Raw genomic sequence first — 17,754 nt, forward strand, 5'->3', positions numbered from 1 at the left:
AAGGCTGACACATCTCTGTGTACATGCAGAAAAAGCTCTAGAGACATCAAACCATGCACAGTGCTGAAGGTCCAGTGTCAAACTTGCTAAAATAAAATAGTCCAGAGTTGAACTTACTGCCTGTGCTTGTTGCCAGCCTACCCCTGCTTGGCTCCCTGCTTTTACTAGCAGAGGATCTGCCTGCTCTTTGAGTCAGCCAGAGCCACAACACTGCAGATGAAATGAGAACTGCCATCCCAAAGAATGTAATCTTAGTGGCTTGGCCTTGATCCGGGCCTCAAGGAAGAATAAAGCAGGAGAAAAAACTCCTGCTTCAAAAGGTGCCTCCACGCTGGCAGCAGGAGGATCTTGGGGGCAGTGAATTGCCACAGCCTTCAAAGGGACCTGGGAGACTATCTCAGATACTGCTGCTGGGAAAAGAGATCCTGGAGTAAAGAGGAAACCACTTTCTGATTGCAATGCTGGGGTTTGCGTGGGGCTGGACACTTCTGCTTTCACACACTGGTGCCACATGGTGGCTTGTGTCCTTCACTGCAGGTCAACATGGATACACAAAGGCAAAACAGCCAAGGGTCTCCCTCAGGCATTTTGATGGACACCGAGGAACATCTTCCCAGCAAACTGGGTGTTGTTCACTTCTCTAGCACTAGCAAGACCCAGTTTATGTGGGGGTGCTCCAAGTGAGAAAAGCAGGAAGCTCCCCAGGCTGCTGGACATTGGGTTGGGTTTGGTATTGAGAGTCATGACCTCAAGGGACCTAAGGACTTCCAAAAACCCAGCAAAGCATTTCAGCCTCAGCTCCCACCTGCTGAAAGCCTTGTTTTGGAGTCTTCAGCCTGGGACATCTGAACACCTGGCCCCATTTGATGAAAGTGTATTTCTGAAGTGGGAAAATGACAAACATCTCAGACATCACTGCAATATCCCTCATTAAGTTTCAGATCCATTGAGAAGGGGGAAAATTCAGAAGAGTTATTCTTTCACCTAAATCAAATTTGGGTGTTCAAATGCTCCCCTGACATCAAAACAAAGGTAAAAAGAGCTAGAACAAAAACCAGGGACATAGAGCAATCTTTTTCCCTCCTAGCCAGCCACACAACTGCTGCCCAAAGTCTCAAGCAGTTTTCTTGTATCTTGCACCATTATCTCTCCCAACACACACCCTCTCACCTGCATCACTACAGATTTACACATTTTGCCTCCTTAGGACCAACTTCATCTGCTTTCTGGACCAGACGTGTAACAGGGCACAAGGTTTATGGCCACTTCTCTCCCCTTTGTGTCACCCACCAATACCAAGATGCAGCTGACTTCATAACAAACTTTTCCTGTGGTCTTGTCCTCCATCCCAAGTCAATCCTCTCCAAGACTATGGCCTCCTACCTTCTCCTTCCTGCTCACCTCAAACCAAGACCTCAACCCACAGCCTATGCTCTCCACCTCCTTGACCCTGTTCTCACCAATTCTCTATCTTCCTCAAGAGGAACTTATCCTACATTCATTCCATAAACCTCATCAGCCTCCTTTTTCTCTTCCATGCCTTCTGCATCCTCCATAGCCTAAACCATGGGTGTTTTAGAGGCAGCCCACCCCCATGTAAGGAACCATTAGGTTTAATCCCGCTCTCTTATGGGATTAGATGTGACAGCAATGAGCATAACAGAAAAGCTCTCACTAGAGGCAATATACAGAGACTGGACTTCAGATCTAATAACTGGGAACCATTTCAAGTGTTAATCATTCTTCATTGTTGTTCTTTATCCAAGTTGAAGCTAAACTTTAATCTCCTTAATCCCAGTATTTCCATGTGAAAGGTCTGTGGGCAATGTGGGAGATAAACTCATTTATTTCTCTTGGAAGTTATGTCAAGGAGCACTACGGGAAGATCCGCATAGGCAGGAATTTTTAGGTACAGTCCCCCAGGGTGCAAGAACAGTGTGGGTTTTTTTCAAACCTGATTAATTCTGCATCAGTTGGGCACATTATAGACACCATTTTCCTGAAGTCTACAGTGTACTCCCTGGGCCACAGCTGCTGCTTTTGCCACTACTTGCTATTTGTGGCATGATTGCATCTGACAAATAGCAATGGGACAGATTTCAAGAGTGACTCAGAAGCAAAGGAAATTTCACATCCAATTTTACATTGAAGGGCAGCTTTTCACTGGTTACAGAAACACGAATGAATAAGGCTTATTCCTGCCGTAGCATCCTCTTGGGATCTTGTTGAATGTCACATCTTAAGCCATGGGAAGTCCATTGCCCTTCAGCTTTTCTCTGCTCCTGGCACAAGGGACAATGACTATAAAATCCTCAGCACATTCCTTGGGTTTCTCCCAGGTTGGTAACAGTGTGGTGAGTTTGGATGTACCCTTTTCTGCCCCGGAGGAGCTGCCAGTGATGAGTTTCTCCATCCTGTCCTACCTTTCTGAGTCACCAGGATTTATTCACTGGCTTTCATCTCCCAGACTGGGTGTCCTTAGGCAGTGCACACAGATGTACTGGGATTGTGCCAATTTGCTCATCTATGGACCATTTACACTAGCCATTTTTCCAGTCCTTCTGGTGCTTCTACACCAATTTTCATCCATTCTCCATTATTGCCAGTCTCAACATTTCCATTGTAACTCCCCAACACATGCAAAATCCCTTCTCCTGCTGACACCATAACACCACCTTCATGATGAGGAAAGATCTTGCTACACAGGAATCACGGAACCATGGAATGGTTTGGGTTGGAAGCACCCTTAAAGATCATCTAGTTCTAACCCCCCTGCACAGACAGACCGCAGCTGAACCAACCTGGTCTGAACCTTGTTCCTTGTCCTTTCAGGCCCACAAAGAGAAAATCTGGGACCAACACACTCATTTGTGCCTCCCACCAACAAACTGAAATATGGGAAAACACAGGAAAATGGCATTGCTTGAGAGCAGTGCTATTCAGCTATTTAGACAGGTGAAGATTCGCTGACTGCTTGATGGTATCTTAGAAAGGCATGTCCATCTGTGCCCATTACCAAAATTCATCTGAGACATTTCAAACACAGTCCCAAGCTCCTGTGGGAAATATTGCAGGATCAGCAAATTCAGGCTGTTGCACTTCAAATCCCTTTGCTCAAAACAGCTGTAAAGTTTTAGCCATTGTGGTGTAATCAGCCAAGAAACACACCCTAAGCCAGGGTTATATGTTCACACTGAGCTGTCCCTAGGGGATCATTGCTCTTTGCTGATAGTGCATTGGTGTGAATTTATTTCAGGGAGGTCTAACACAACAGTAACCCTCCTTTCTTCCCCTCCAGCAGAGCACAAGCTTGCTCTGCCACATCCTAAGAATGTCTATAACATGCTGTCTCCACCTGTCAGCCCTGTGGCCACGTGCAAGCCTGGGATGGTACTATTCCTTCCACTCCTCAAAAGCCCAGCTGGCCTGTGTTCCCTTTGGAAACAAGTTTCTGCGTGTCATCACCAGAAACAGATGCTGGCTTCCTGCATGTCACCTCAGAGAAGACAGCATGTCCACCAGTTTCACAGGATATGGCACCACTGGTGCAACCTGCCAAGGTCAGCATGCACAGCAGGAGCATGGTAACAGCATCCTTAGGCTGTAGTGATGAATTAGCCACAGTGAGCAACCAACCTGGCAACAATGAGCGCTCAAGCTCCATCAGTGTAATCAGAATTGAGACTGTTCCCCTTCATGTCTAGTCCTTCCTGCAGTGCTACCCAAAGCCCATTCAGGAAATAAAGTAGCAAGTGACAGATGTCAGTAGAGTAGCCCACAAGCTGCAACATCACTGAGCTTCTGATACAATCTGGCATAATCTCCAAACAAATAAAAATGGATCTGGAGTGCTTAGTTTCCAAGCACCCAAGATACTAATTACTGGTTATGAAACTTCAAGCAGGGTGGTATACAGCCACACTAGTGACTACCCTGCACCTGCTAACAGAGACCTAGAGAGCCCTTGTCCTCCACTGTAGGTAAAGTTGCCCATTACCACATCCCTGCTAGCCCTCTACACAGAATCGTAGAATTATTTAGGTTAGAAAAGACTTAAGATCATCAAATCCAACCATAAACCAAGTCCCCAAGTGCCGCATCTATATGTCTTTTAAATACTTCCATGGATGGTCACTCAACCAGTTGCCTGGGCAGCCTGTCCCAATGCTTGACAACCCTTTTTGTGAAGAAATTTTTCCTAATAACCAATCTAAACCTGGTCTGGCACAACTTGAGGCCATTTCCTCTTGTCACATCACTTATTACTTGGGAGAAGAGACTGATAGCCACCTGGCTACAACCTCCTTTCAGGTAGTTGTAGAGGCCATAAGGCCTCCCCTGAGCCTCCTTTTCTCCAGGCTAAACAACCCCAGTTTCCTCAGCTGTTCCTCATGAGACTTGTGCTTTGTTGCCTTTGTTCCCTTCAACAGCTTCATTGCCCTTCTTTGGACACACTCCAGCACCTCTACATCCCTCTTGAAGTGAGGGGCCCAAAACTGAACACACAATTCACTGTGCAGCCTCACTAATGCCAAGTACAGGGGAACAATCACTCCCCTTAGTCCTGTTGGCCATGCTAGTTCTGATATGAGCCAGGCTGTTGGCCTTCTTGACCACCTGGGCACACTGCTGGTTCACATTCAGCTGGCTGTTGACCAATAACCGCAGGTCTTTTTCTGCCAGGCAGCTTTCCAGCCAGTCTTCCCCAAGCCTGTAGCACTGCATGGGGTTGCTGTGACCCAAATGCAGGACCCCACCTCTGTCTCTGCTTCTGCAAAACAAGGAACATCATCTATACTTCATACCATGGGAGTACAGAGACCTGGGCCAGACTGTGCCTGCCATCTTGGAAAACCATATGGACAGGAAGGAGTTGCTGTTGTTCCCAGGTTTTAACTTTCAGAACCTGGCTTTGCTCCACATAACAATATTCCAAAATAAGCCTCCAGTTTTGTCTTATCATTAGAAAGGGGATGAAATCTCCCCAGATCCAGGAGACACACCCACCCACCCACCATTTTGTAGTGAAGGTACTTTTGCTCCCAGAATATTCTCCTACCTGTACATCTATTGCTGCATGATCAGGATGACCTGTTGCTACAGGCAGAGATACACACGAAGCTGTCATTCAAACACAGGGTTGGACAGTCACATGGGAAATCTTCAGGATGAATATGACAAGTGCTACCCATGCAGTCCAGAGCAGTGTCCTTCTGGCATACTTCCAGAAGCCAACCCTTGACCACCACTTCTATATCACCAACTCCTTTGCACTCCTCCTATAATACCCAGCCATGGAAGCTACACATACACACATTTCTTCCACTTCTAGAATTCACCCATTCTGTGGGTTTTTTTCTCCTCTCAGGAATAGCCTTCAGTACCTTCAGACAGATGTGCAGTAGGTAGCTCCTTTTCCTATGGCATGACCCAGGCTGAACCTATTCTTTGTGGCCTTTTGAAAGTAACGCGTCTCAATGTCAAACAACTGCCATCCCCTTTTGAAAGTACTAATAGCAGAGACAATAATTAATATGATGGAGTAATCATAGAATAGTTCAGGTTGGAAGGGACCTTCAGAGATCATCTAGTTCCAACTCCCTGCCATGGGCAGGGACACCTGCCACTAGACCAGGTTGCTCAAAGCCCCATCCCACTTGGCCTTGAACACTTCCAGGGATGGGGCATCCACAGCTGCTCTGGGCAGCCCATGCCGGTGCCTCACCACCCTCACAGTAAAGAATTTCTTCCTAATACCTAACCTAAATCTATCCTCTTTCAGTTTAAAGCCATTCCCCCTTGTTGTATTACTACAAGCCCTTGTAAGAAGTCCCTCTGCAGCTTCTTGTAGGCCCCTTTAGGTACTGGCAGGCTGCTATAAGGTCTCCCAGGAACCTTCTCTTCTCCATGCTGAACAACCCCAACTCTCTCAGCCTGTCTTGATAGGAGAGGTGCTCCAGCCCTCTGATCATCTTTATGGCCCTCTGGGCTCACTCTGACAGGTCCATGTCTTTCCTGTACTGAGGACCCCAGAGCTGGACACAACACTGCTGATGGGGTCTCACCAGAGCAGAGGGGGAAGATCACCTCCTTCAACCTGCTGGTCATCTAAAAAAAAGCTTCTACCTTTTGATGCAGTCCAGGATATGGTTGGCTTTCTGGCCTGCAAGCATGTTGCAGCACAAACAAACTAGTAGGCTGCAAGAAGGCATTTATCATCAGTCAGGTTCTGCTGTCCATGCTGTTTCTCCTTCCTCCAGAGGTCAGACCACACTACTCCTCCTCCATCCAACCACTCTCCCCCACTCCTCAGTGCTATTTAACTACTTAGCAGGAACGAGCTACAGCTGCACATCATCCATGTCAACCAACCCACTGCCTCTGAGGCAAGGCCACAGCTGCATGTTATCAATGCTGATCAACCCACTGCCTTCATTCCTCTACAATTCCCCCCCCCCCCTTTTTTTTTTTAACCAAAAAGGCCATGTCTATGATCCGTTGTAGGGGCCTTGGCAGGATGTGTGGAAAGGCTGTTCGGCTGAGTTAAGAAGGCACAAGGCTGCGCCTGATTCAGGCTCTGCATCAGGGTCACCCAGATGTTGTGACTCCCCTCTCAAGGGGTCTGTGGAACAGCTGGTATCTGATGTCCTCTTGTCAATTCTAGGATCTAGAACAGGCTTAACACACCTAATGGGAAGCCACCGCGGCCCTGCATCTGTGGAGATACAAGCATATCCACATCCCCAGGTAATTAAATCCCACTGGCCTCTCCATTTTCCCTTTTGTAGGTCTCACATTAAGACCTTTGTCAGATAGAAGGATCTCCTCCCTGCAAAGACAAGAAATGCGAGATAATCACGGGACTCACTTTCCCAGCCAGCACAGTCAAATAATTCAATGTATACACAGCTTTCCATAGACAAGCATGCAGAGTCTCAGAACCCATTCCCCCTTTTTGTTTTTCAAGAAGTAGTTTTAAAGTATGATGAACATGTTCCACAATGGCTTGGCCAGTCGGAGAATGCAAGATACCAGTAACACTTTCCACCCCCCAAGAGACAAGGAACTTGTCCATGCGTGCAAATGAATATGCTGGTCCATTTGCCTGTCTTGAGATACTTCGGAACCTCCAGAGCAGCCCAAGCCTGTCGAAGATGTGAAATGGCATCCAGAGCCTTCTCCCCAGTATGTGCTGATGCCCATGCAACTTTTGAGAAGGTATCGATGGAGACACAAACATACTATAAACGACTAAAAGAAGGCACATGTGTGACATCAGTTTGCCACAGATCCAAGGACTGATATCTGCGTGGATTGACCCCTCATGGAAACGTCAGCCTGGGACCCAATCACTGACACTCCAGACAAGCAGCGATGATGGATTTTGTATCTGCAAAAGATATTTTAAATTGATGGACCAGTGCCTGAGCCCCCTGATGAAAAAATTGATCAGACATGAGGGCTTGTCATATCAGATCCAGCACTGGAGGAGTCCAAGCGGGAGCTGCAAGAGTGTCAGCACAGGCATTTCATTCACGAATCCTGGCAATCCAGTGTGACTGCAGATGTGCAGAATGTCATATCTATGTATATGTTGGCTCACTACCACCCATAATGTTTTTAACAAAAAAATAGTCATTCTGAATTTACTTCCTTAAGCAGCGCACGGTCAATGCAATACACAACATCCACAACATAAGTGGAGTCTGTAACAATGTTTACAGCACATGGTGAAAATGTTTTAAAGGCAACAATGACAGCACTAAGTTCAACCAATTGAGGTGATCCCTGTGTTAAGTGTATCAACTCTTGCCATTGCTTCCCATCATACCAAGTGACCACTGTCTTTCCCAATTTCCCAGAACCATCTGTAAAGACCGTACGGTCTTGCACTGGGCTGTCTGCTGCCAGCGGCTTTTGAATTTTTGTATGTCCGAATAAGTTTGCAAAAATTTATGACTGGGAAGATGACAGGATATTTGTCCCTTAAATCCTTCCAAAGCCAACTGAAACAGTAAACGTTTTGCCAAACACCAGCTTATGTGATCATGTTCAATGGGAATTATCAATTAATTGGGATCTTGGCCCGTGAGCTGAACGCACCAATTACATCCTTTGGTGATGATTTTTGATACTAGTTCAACCTGAGTGCTCACTGTCTTTCGTGGTTGTAAGGATAAAAATAACCATTCTAAGACATGTAGCGGATCCTGCCAGCACTCATTCCATTGGCTCAACAATCCCATGGGATGATAGTTAGCAATGACAACATATAAACTTATCGGAGTTTCTAAGTCTACATGGTGTACCCTTTTTTGTTGCAGACCATTGGCCACCCTCTCTAGGGCCAAGGTGGCTTCATTTCCACAGGGCTTGTTGAATCTTTTCTGGTGCTATACATAACCCAAAGATGGCCAACAACTGCTGCAAAACTGGATACACTTGCTGAAGTTCAGCCTTATTTGCAGCTGATACAAGAATATCTTCCATATAATGATAGCAATACACTTGCGGAAATTGTTCTCGTACAGGTGACAAGCCTTTGCTACATACCATTGACATATAGTAGGACTGTTATATGCATCATATATATATATATATTGACTGCATCATACCCTGGGGCAACACCATCCATTGGTATGCTTACAAGGAGACATATTGTTTCTGCTAGGTATTGAAAAAAGCAAATTTACATTTATCAGCTTCATGTAAAGGAATACTGAAAAAACAATCTTTTAAATTAATTACCAAAATGTCCCAGTTTTCCGGGATCATCGTCAGGGAAGGTATGTTCGATTGCAGGGCTCCCATTCCCTCCATTACATCATTTACTTAAGTCTTGTAACAGGTGCCATTTGCCTGATTTCTTTCTTATCACAAACACAGGGGTCTTCCAAGGACTATGGGAAGGTTCTAGGTGACCTTGTGCTAATTGTTCTTTGACAGATTGTTGGAGGACTACACATTTTTCCTCAGGAAGGGCCCACTATTTCATCCGAACAGGGGTATCTGTCTTCCAAGTCAAAGGCAGAGTAGGTCTTTGTATGCCCTCCACCACAGTGGCCCCTATTAAAAATCCTTCTGGGTACCAATGATAACTCCCCATTGTCCCAAAACATCCCATCCCCACAATTCAGAGTGACATCAAGCACATAGGGACAGATTGTTGCTGTCTGGCCCTCAGGGTTTTGAACTTGCACCATATACTGACTTTGGACACTGTCACACCACCCACACCAGCCAATATGGAACCTGCTGAACAGACAGGCCAAAAGCAAGGCCAGATGTCCACAGATGTAATAGCTACATCTGCTCCCGTGCCAATCATTCCAGTCACTCATATTGCGGAAGGGGTCCCTTTGGCAAAGGTGATTTTACAGGTTAGAGTTGGCCAAGCATTTTGTATGCTCTGAGTCCAGACAATTTGTGGTGTTCCTGTCAAACCAAACCCTTCTTTGCCCCAGACTTTGTCATGGGCATAATTAACTTGCACCTGGAAAGGAAGTAATTGTGCAATCCAGCTTCCTTCAGGAACTGACACAGGGCAGGGTGTGGGGGTCCACACCATTGCTTGAATCTGACCCATACAAACTGCATCAATGACTCCTGGTAAGACTAACAAACCTTGTCAAGTTACACTAGAACATCCAAACAACAGCACACTCGATTTAGTGCCAATGGGTCCTACAGCATTCAGTGGGACCTTATGTACTTTATCATCCTCTATTGTGATGGTGGTTGCTGTGGTAACATCCAATCCGGTGCTCCCTGAAGTTTGAGCTGCGAGTTGGCTGCATAAGCCTCGAATTGTTGTGGAGGATTCATTTGTATCATCACACAGTTCCTCCCCAAGTTCCTCCCCCCATTTCCCTGCTTTCTGTTGCCACTTGCAAGTAACTGTCCTTGAGTGTTAAATTTAGATCTACAGTATTTTGCAAAATGCCCTGGTTTGTTACATCGACGGCATACCAAACCAGAGCCATCAGCCCTTCCCAGCCTCAATCTCCTTGGATAGTCCCTCTTTAGGTGACCTTCTTGCCCACATGTGTAACAACAGCGGATGACCCTGACTGCATCAGCAAAGGTCTTTGCCAGACACTCCGTTTGGAAGGCAGTGGTTCCTACCTTCCCACATACATCCATTAATTCTATTAAAGTAGGATTACAATGCACCATGCCTGCAATCACCTTTCTACAATCCTCATTCACATTGTCCTTAGCTAACTGAAGTAACAATGCTTCCTTAGCTGCCCCATTCTGTATTTGCTTGTCCAAGGCATCTCTCAACCTATCTAGGAATGACACATACCCCCCATTTAGACCTTGTTTTATTGTGCTCCATGATTGTTGCAGAGCACCATGATCTGGGACCTGCAATAAAGCTTGGAGAGCTAACTCTTTTCCATGCTGCAGGACTAAAGGATGTAAGAGAGTTGTAACTGGGGAGAGTTAGCTGGAGCCTCCCCCATCAATTGTGGAATCCCTGCCCCAAAACGAGGGTCATCCTGGGGGTATTCTAAATTCACTAATGATTGCTCATTTGCCAAGCACCTCCAATTTGACTCAAAAAGTAACATTATCATAGGGATCAATATAATTTGCACAATAGCACAGCAATCATGAGCAGTAAGCTCTGCTGTGAAAAGACTATGTAACAATGATTGAGCATAGGGTGAGCCTATTCTGTAATGTATACAGGTTGATCTTAACTCTTTTATCTCTCCCCAGTTGAAAGGTTCCCACTCGGGGGGAAGCATTACCATCCCCCAAAAGTATTGGGCACGGTAACACCCTGCCCCCCATGGCGGTTGTGGTATCGATATCCCCTTCCACGAGTGCTTGTTCTTGCATCTTTTTCCAGAATTTGGCAGGATCTGGTCCCAATGCTCTAATTTGGACTGGTTGTTGAACATGACCCAAGGTCTCCTCTGATAAACCTATCACAGGTGGCTCGGGGTCACAGTCAGGCAACGGAACAATGACCAGATCTCCCTGGCACTGGAAGGGAACCGATTCTGCCTGTTCAAACCAGCACCTCTCTACTCCTCCTGCTGGCCCCAACTGCATGAATCAGGTGATGGTGGAGAACCTGATGGCGCTGAAGGCACCTTATTGGGCATCATCTCTGCAACCAGGGATGTGACTGTTTCAACTGCAACCTTTGTCTCCCTGTATGCTTCTGATTGTTCTAGTAAATCTAAGACCAATCTCCATGTCGTCAATGATGCTGTAGCAATTTTGTCCCCTCTCAAGGCAGCCCCAAAAGGTAACATTCCAGCACTTTGCCATATCTGAATGCTGGAGACATTTTTCACCGTAACTGGCAAATCATTCTTTTTACACCACCCCAGAAGAGTTTTAATTGCCGTCTCATCATACTTTATGCCTTCATCTTCAAATATGTCTATTAGCATTGTTAATATAAGGTTCGTCTCTCCATCCACTTCTGATTGTTCTAGCGAGTCTCTGATCCATCTCCACATCATTAACGAAGCTATGGCAATTTTGTTTCCCCTGGAGGCAGCCTCAAAAAGTATCTTTCCAACACTTTGCCATGTCTGAACACTGAAAACCTTTTTCACCGTAAAGTGGCAAATCATATTTTTTACACCACACTAGCAGAATTCTTACTGCCATTTTATCATACTTTACACCTCTTTTTTTTAAATATATCTGTAAGCATTGCAAATATAGAATTTTTCTCCCTGTCCACTTTTAATTGTTCTAGTAATTCTAAGACTAACCTTCATGTTGTTGCAATTTTATGCCCCCTCGAGGCAGCCTCAAAAAGTAGTTCTCCAGCATTTTGCCATGTTTGAATGAATGGGACTTTTTCAGCATAACTAGCACATCGTTTACTTTGCACCATCCTAGCAAAGTTCTTATTGCCTTCTTGTTATACTTTATGTTTCTTTTCTCAAATATATCTATAAGCATTGTTAACAGAATTTTCTTCTTCTGCACCCACATCAATTAGCGCCCATCTACACTGTGCACAAAAAGTTGCAATTTAAGTTAAGATGGACAACAAATATTGCAATACACCCATATCAATTAGTTGTCAATGGCTCACCTCTCAAGGTGTCTGTTATGGGTCACAGTTTCTCATGCTTGTCTCAGCTACTTTGGGTGCCTGTTGTAGGCTGAGTCCAACTCAGTCAGCCTCACACAAGGCGCTAATTGTTACAGCACAAACTAGTGGGCTACAACAAGGTTTTTATATTATCATAGCAGATTGTCAGATTCTACTGTCCATGCTGTTTCTCCTTCCTCCAGAAGTCAGACCACACTACTCTTTCTCCATCAAACCCCTTCTCCCACAATCCTCAGTGCTATTTAACTACTTAGCAGGAACGAGCTACAGCCATGTCAATCAACCCACTGTCTTAGAGGCAAGGCCACAGCTGCATGTTATCAATGCTGATCAACCCACTGCCTTCATTCCTCTACACAAGCACACATTGCTGGGTCATGTTGAGCTTCTCATTGACACACTCAAGTCCTTTTACTCAGGGCTGCTCTCAATCCATTCTCCTCCTAGCCTGTATTTGTGCTTGGGATTGCCCTGTCCCAGATGCAGGACCTTGCATTTGGCCTTGTTGAACTTCATGAAGTTTGCACAGTAACCGTAATTACCAGTAGATAGCAACACCTATTTTTACTGCCATTGTTATTAGTAATAGAACTGTTGATACTCCTCTGGCAATTAGAAGAGTAATAGTGTTATTGCTGTTATTATATGCTGTTGTCATAGACCTGTAACCCTTAAGAACCTCAGAGCACTACTTATGGATGAGGAAACCCCTCTTGCAGACTTTCTATAAGCCAAGCCAGTCATGGTGGCCCAAGCCTCATAGCACAAGCCAAGACACAGCTTGGATAGATGCTGAAATGGAGGTGTCAGCATCCTGGCATGAGCAAATAGGTGCTAGTGTGCTGGCTCGGCAGTCAGGGCATGCAGAGGCATTCCCCATCTCCACCACAACCTTCCTGCCTGACCTCCAAGCAGGCATTTGCAAAGCTATCTGCACAAGAGGCAGGTGCACGTTACAATTCTTCATTGTAGGTGACTCCATGGGCATTAGGTCCCTGATCTCACATTACAGCCAAGGATCTAATCAGCACTGTCAGTGGAGAGTAATAAGCAATTTAACTGACTGAATGTACAGCTAACCCACTTGCTTAAACATAAGCACCACGCATTATTTGAGATGCTTGGACATATCTCTGACTGTAACCCACTGAATCTCTTCATGGCACAGTTCCCCGTCAGTTATATGGAGATGTATTCACAAAATGGTCAGGGTTGGAAGGGACCTGTGAACATCGTCTAGTCCAACCCCATGCTAAAGTAGGTTCTCCTAGAGCAGGTTGCACAGTCATGTCCAGATGGGTTTTTAATATCTCCAGAAAAGGAGACTCTGCAATCTCTCTGGGCAGCCTGTTCCAGTGCTCTGTCACCCTCACAGTAAAGATGTTTTTCCTGACATTCAGGTGGAACTTCCTGTGTTGTAGTTTGCGCCTGTTGCCCTTTGTCCTGTCCTGGGCACCACTGAAAAGAGCCTGGCCCCGTCCTCTTGACACTCTCCCTTAAGATACTTGTAGACACTGATAAGTTCCTCTCTCTGTCTTCTCTTCCCGAGGCTAAAAGAGGCCCAGCTCTCTCAGCCTTTCCTCATCGGGGAGGTGCTCCAGTGTCCTAATCATCTATGTAGTCTTTTGCTAGCTCCTCTCCCTGGACAAGTTCCTTGTCTCTCTTGAATGGGGAGCTCAGAACTGGACACTCCAGGTGCAGCCTCACCAGGGCAGAGCAGAGGGGGAGGATCACCTCCCTCAATTTGCTGGCCATGCTCCTAATGCACCCCAGGATCCCATTGGCCTTGGTGGCCATACAGGCACACTGCTGGCCCATGGGCAACTTGCTGGCCACCAGCACTCCCAGGTCCTTCTCCACAGAGCTGCTTTCCAGCAGGTCAGCCCCAGCCTGTACTGGTGCGTGGGGTTGTCCCTCCCCAGGTGCAGAACCTTATACTTGCCTTTTTTGAACTTCACAGGCTCCTCTCTGCCCAGCTCTCCAGCCTGTCCAGGTCTCGCTGAGTGGCAGCGCAGCCTTCTGGGATATCAGCTGCTCCTCCCAGTTTTGTAACATCAGCAGACTGGCTGAGCGTACCCTCTGTCCCTTCATCCAGGTCACTGGTGAATTTGAACAGACCTGGACCCAGTACGGGGCACTGAGTTACGACTCACTTCTTTAGAAATGCATGTTTTGACATGCTGTCGTCCATAATAGGAGTCCAGAGCTCTGCACTTGACTGATTAATATCAATTACATCACTAACAATGTAAGAGTTTTGCTTTGTGGAAAAGCCATGATGCTCAGTGCCTGACTGAACACGTGTCTGGATGAGCTCCCGGGGAGTGCGAGTGACCAGGAGCATAGCAGACAGAGCAGGCAAACAGGGTGTGGTGCATCAGCCATCCCTCTAGTCTAATGGCTCAAAGTGGCGAGCTCCATAGTGGTCATCCCACCCCAAGAAGAAACTTAGTGATGGTTTCCACTCAGCCAAAAAACAGCACAAGAAGGCCCATGGTGGCCAAGATGGAGCTCCCATGTAAACATATGGTTGCCCAGGTCACAGGCTGCACGGAGTGCCTAAGCCTGTCACTGGTACTGGAGGGCAGCAGAGATAACAACTGTGTGAGGTGTGACCAAGTGGACAATCTGATCAGCCTGGTGGCAGAGCTGAAAGAGGAAGTAGAAAGGTTAAGGAGTATCAGGAAGTGTGAGAGAGAGATAGGCTGGGGGGGCCGCTGTCCCGCTGTCTACCATCACTGAGACAAATGCACTGGATGGATATATCACAAGAAGCGGAGACTCAAGATGGACGTGGTCTAAATGAAAGGGATAAATAGAAAGAGGTCCCTGCTTGGGGCAGCAAGCAATCACCTCTTGGCCTACTTCACCTTCCCAGGTACACGTATACAATAGGTATACAGCTTTGGAACCTGAAGACCAGGAAAATGATGATCTGGATGAAAGCCCGTTCAGGGTGGAGGGCTTGCCTAGGGAGAGTCAGCCAATGCCACGCATCACGACTAGTTCTTCTAGGAAGGAAGGAAAGGTGGTTGTCATTGGCAACTCCACTCTGAGAGGAACAGAGGGCCCAATATGTCGACCAGACCCAACTGACAGGGAAATCTGCTGTGTCCCTGGGGCCCACGTAAGGGATGTCCCTAGAAAACTCCCTTGTCTGAAACGGACCTCTGATTACTACTTATTACAGGTCTTCCAAGCGGATAATGATGAAGTCCAAACAAGAAGAAGACTGAGGGCAATCAAGAGAGGCCTCAGGGCCTAGGGCCTACTAGTTGAGGGATCAGGAGCACAAGTAGTGTTTTCTTCTATCCTGACAGTTGCAGGGAACAATGGGGTGTGTAATCAGAAGGTCACACAGATCAATACCTGGCTCCTGGCCTGCTGTCAACAGCTTAATTCCATTTTTTTTGATCATGGGTCAGTTTACTTGGCACCAGGCCTGCTGGCAACAGATGGGGTTCACCTGTCTCAAAGAGGAAAAAGGATTCTAGGTCAGGAGTTAGCAGGGCTCATTGAGAGAGCTTTAAACTAAAATCAAAGGGGGAAGGGAATAAAACCAAGCTTGTTAGAGATGAGCCTGGGAGCAACATGCCAGGGTTGGAGGTGAGATTGGTAGCACAGCTGAAGTGCATCTATCCCCATGCCTGAAGCATGGGCAATAAACAGGAGGAAATGGAATCCATCGTGCAGCAGGAAGACTATGACATAACTGCCATCACAGAAACATGGTCGGATAATTCACATGACTGGAGTGCTGCAATGGGTGGCTACAAACTCTTCAGGAGAGATAGACAAGAAAGGAGAGGCAGTGGGATAACTCTGTATGGCAGGGAGTGTTTTGACTGTCTAGAGCTGAATGATGATGACAATAGGGTTGAGTGTTTATAGGTAAGAATCAGGCGGAGGCCAACAAGGCAGATATCCTGGTAGCAATCTGTTATAGACCACCCAACCAGGATGAAGTGACAGATGAAACATTCTACCAGCAACTGGGAGAAGTCTCAAGATAACTAGCCCTTGTTCTCGTGGGGAACTTCAACCTACCAGATGTCTCCTGGAAATACAACACAGTGGATAGGAAACTGTCTAGGAGGTTCCTGGAGAGTGTGGAAGAGAACTTCCTGACACAGCTGGTCAGTGAGCCAACCAGAGGAGATGCCCTGCTGGACCTGCTGCTTACAAACAGGGAAGGACTGGTGGGTGATGTCGTGATGGAGGATGTCTTGGGCATAGTGATTATGAAATGATAAAAGTTTTCAATTCCCAGAGGAGTAAGGAGGGGGGGGGGGGGGGTGTCATCAGAACTGCCACCTTGGACTTCCAAAGGGCTGACTTTGGCCTGTTTAATACCCTGGTTGACAGAGTCCCTTGGGAGATAGTTCTGAAGAGCCAAGGGGTTCAGGAAGGCTGGAAGTTCCTCAAGCAGGTAGTCTTGAAGGCACAGGAGCAGGCCATACCTATGTGCCAAAAGACAAGTCAGCAGGGGAGATCAGCCCGATTCAACAAAGAGCTTTGGCTGGAACTTAAGAAAAAACTAGAGTTTACCAACTTTGGAAGCAAGGTCAGGCAACTCTGGAAGACTATAAGAAAGTCAAGAGGTTATGCAGGGTGAAGATTAGAGAGGTGAAAGCCCAGATGGAACTCAGGCTGGTCACTTGTAGAAGAATGAAGGCAGTGGGTTGATTGACATGGACGGTGTGCAGCTGTGGCTCACTCTTGCAAAGTGGTTAAATAGCCCTAAGGAGTATAGGAGAAGGAATGGCTGGAGAAGGAAGAACCTAGATGTAGCAGAGATGAGGGGCAGTGTGGTCTGGCCTCGGGAGGATGGAAAAACAGTGTGGACAGTAGAATCTGACCCATGGTAAAGCCTTGTTGCAGCCTGCTAGTTTTGCTTGTGCTGTAGCAGTCACTGCTGTAAAAGATAACAAAAGATGTTTTTACACATACATTAGAAACAAAAGGAGGGTCAAGGATAATCTTCATCCTTTATTGGATGTAGCAGGGAACGTTGCCACAAAGGATGAGGAAAAGGCTGAGGTACTTCATGCTTTCTTTGTCTCTATATTTAAGAGAAAGACCAGCTTCCCTCTGGGTACTCAGCTCCCTGAACTGGAAGACAGTGAGGAGGAGGGGCAGAACAAAGTCCAGGAGGAAACACTCAGTGACTTGCTGCTCTAGTTAGACATGTATAAGTCTATGGGGCCAGATGGGATCCACCCAAGAGTACTCACGGAACTGGCAGAAGAGCTCGCCAAGTCACTCTCCATAATTTGTCAAACAGTCCTGGCTAACTGGGGAGGTCCCAGAAGACTGGAGGTCAGCTGATGTGGCACCCATCTACAAGAAGGGCAAGAAGGATGATCTGGGGAGCTACAGGCCTGTCAGCCTGAACTCAGTGCTGGAGAAGGTTATGAGGCAGATCATCCTGAGTGCCATCAAGTGGCGTGTGCAAGACAACCAGGGGATCAGGCCCAGCCATCATGGGTTTATGAAAGGCAGGTCCTGCCTGATGAATTTGATCTCCTTCTATGACAAGATGACCCACCTAGTGGATGAGGGAAAGGATGTCGATGTTGTCTACCTGACCTTAGTAAAGCCTTTGACACTGTTTCCCACAGCATTCTCCTGGAGAAACTGGCTGCTCATGGCTTGGACAG

The sequence above is a fragment of the Falco rusticolus genome, chromosome 3 (assembly GCF_015220075.1).
Source record: "Falco rusticolus isolate bFalRus1 chromosome 3, bFalRus1.pri, whole genome shotgun sequence".
In the NCBI taxonomy this organism is placed as follows: Eukaryota; Metazoa; Chordata; class Aves; order Falconiformes; family Falconidae; genus Falco; species Falco rusticolus.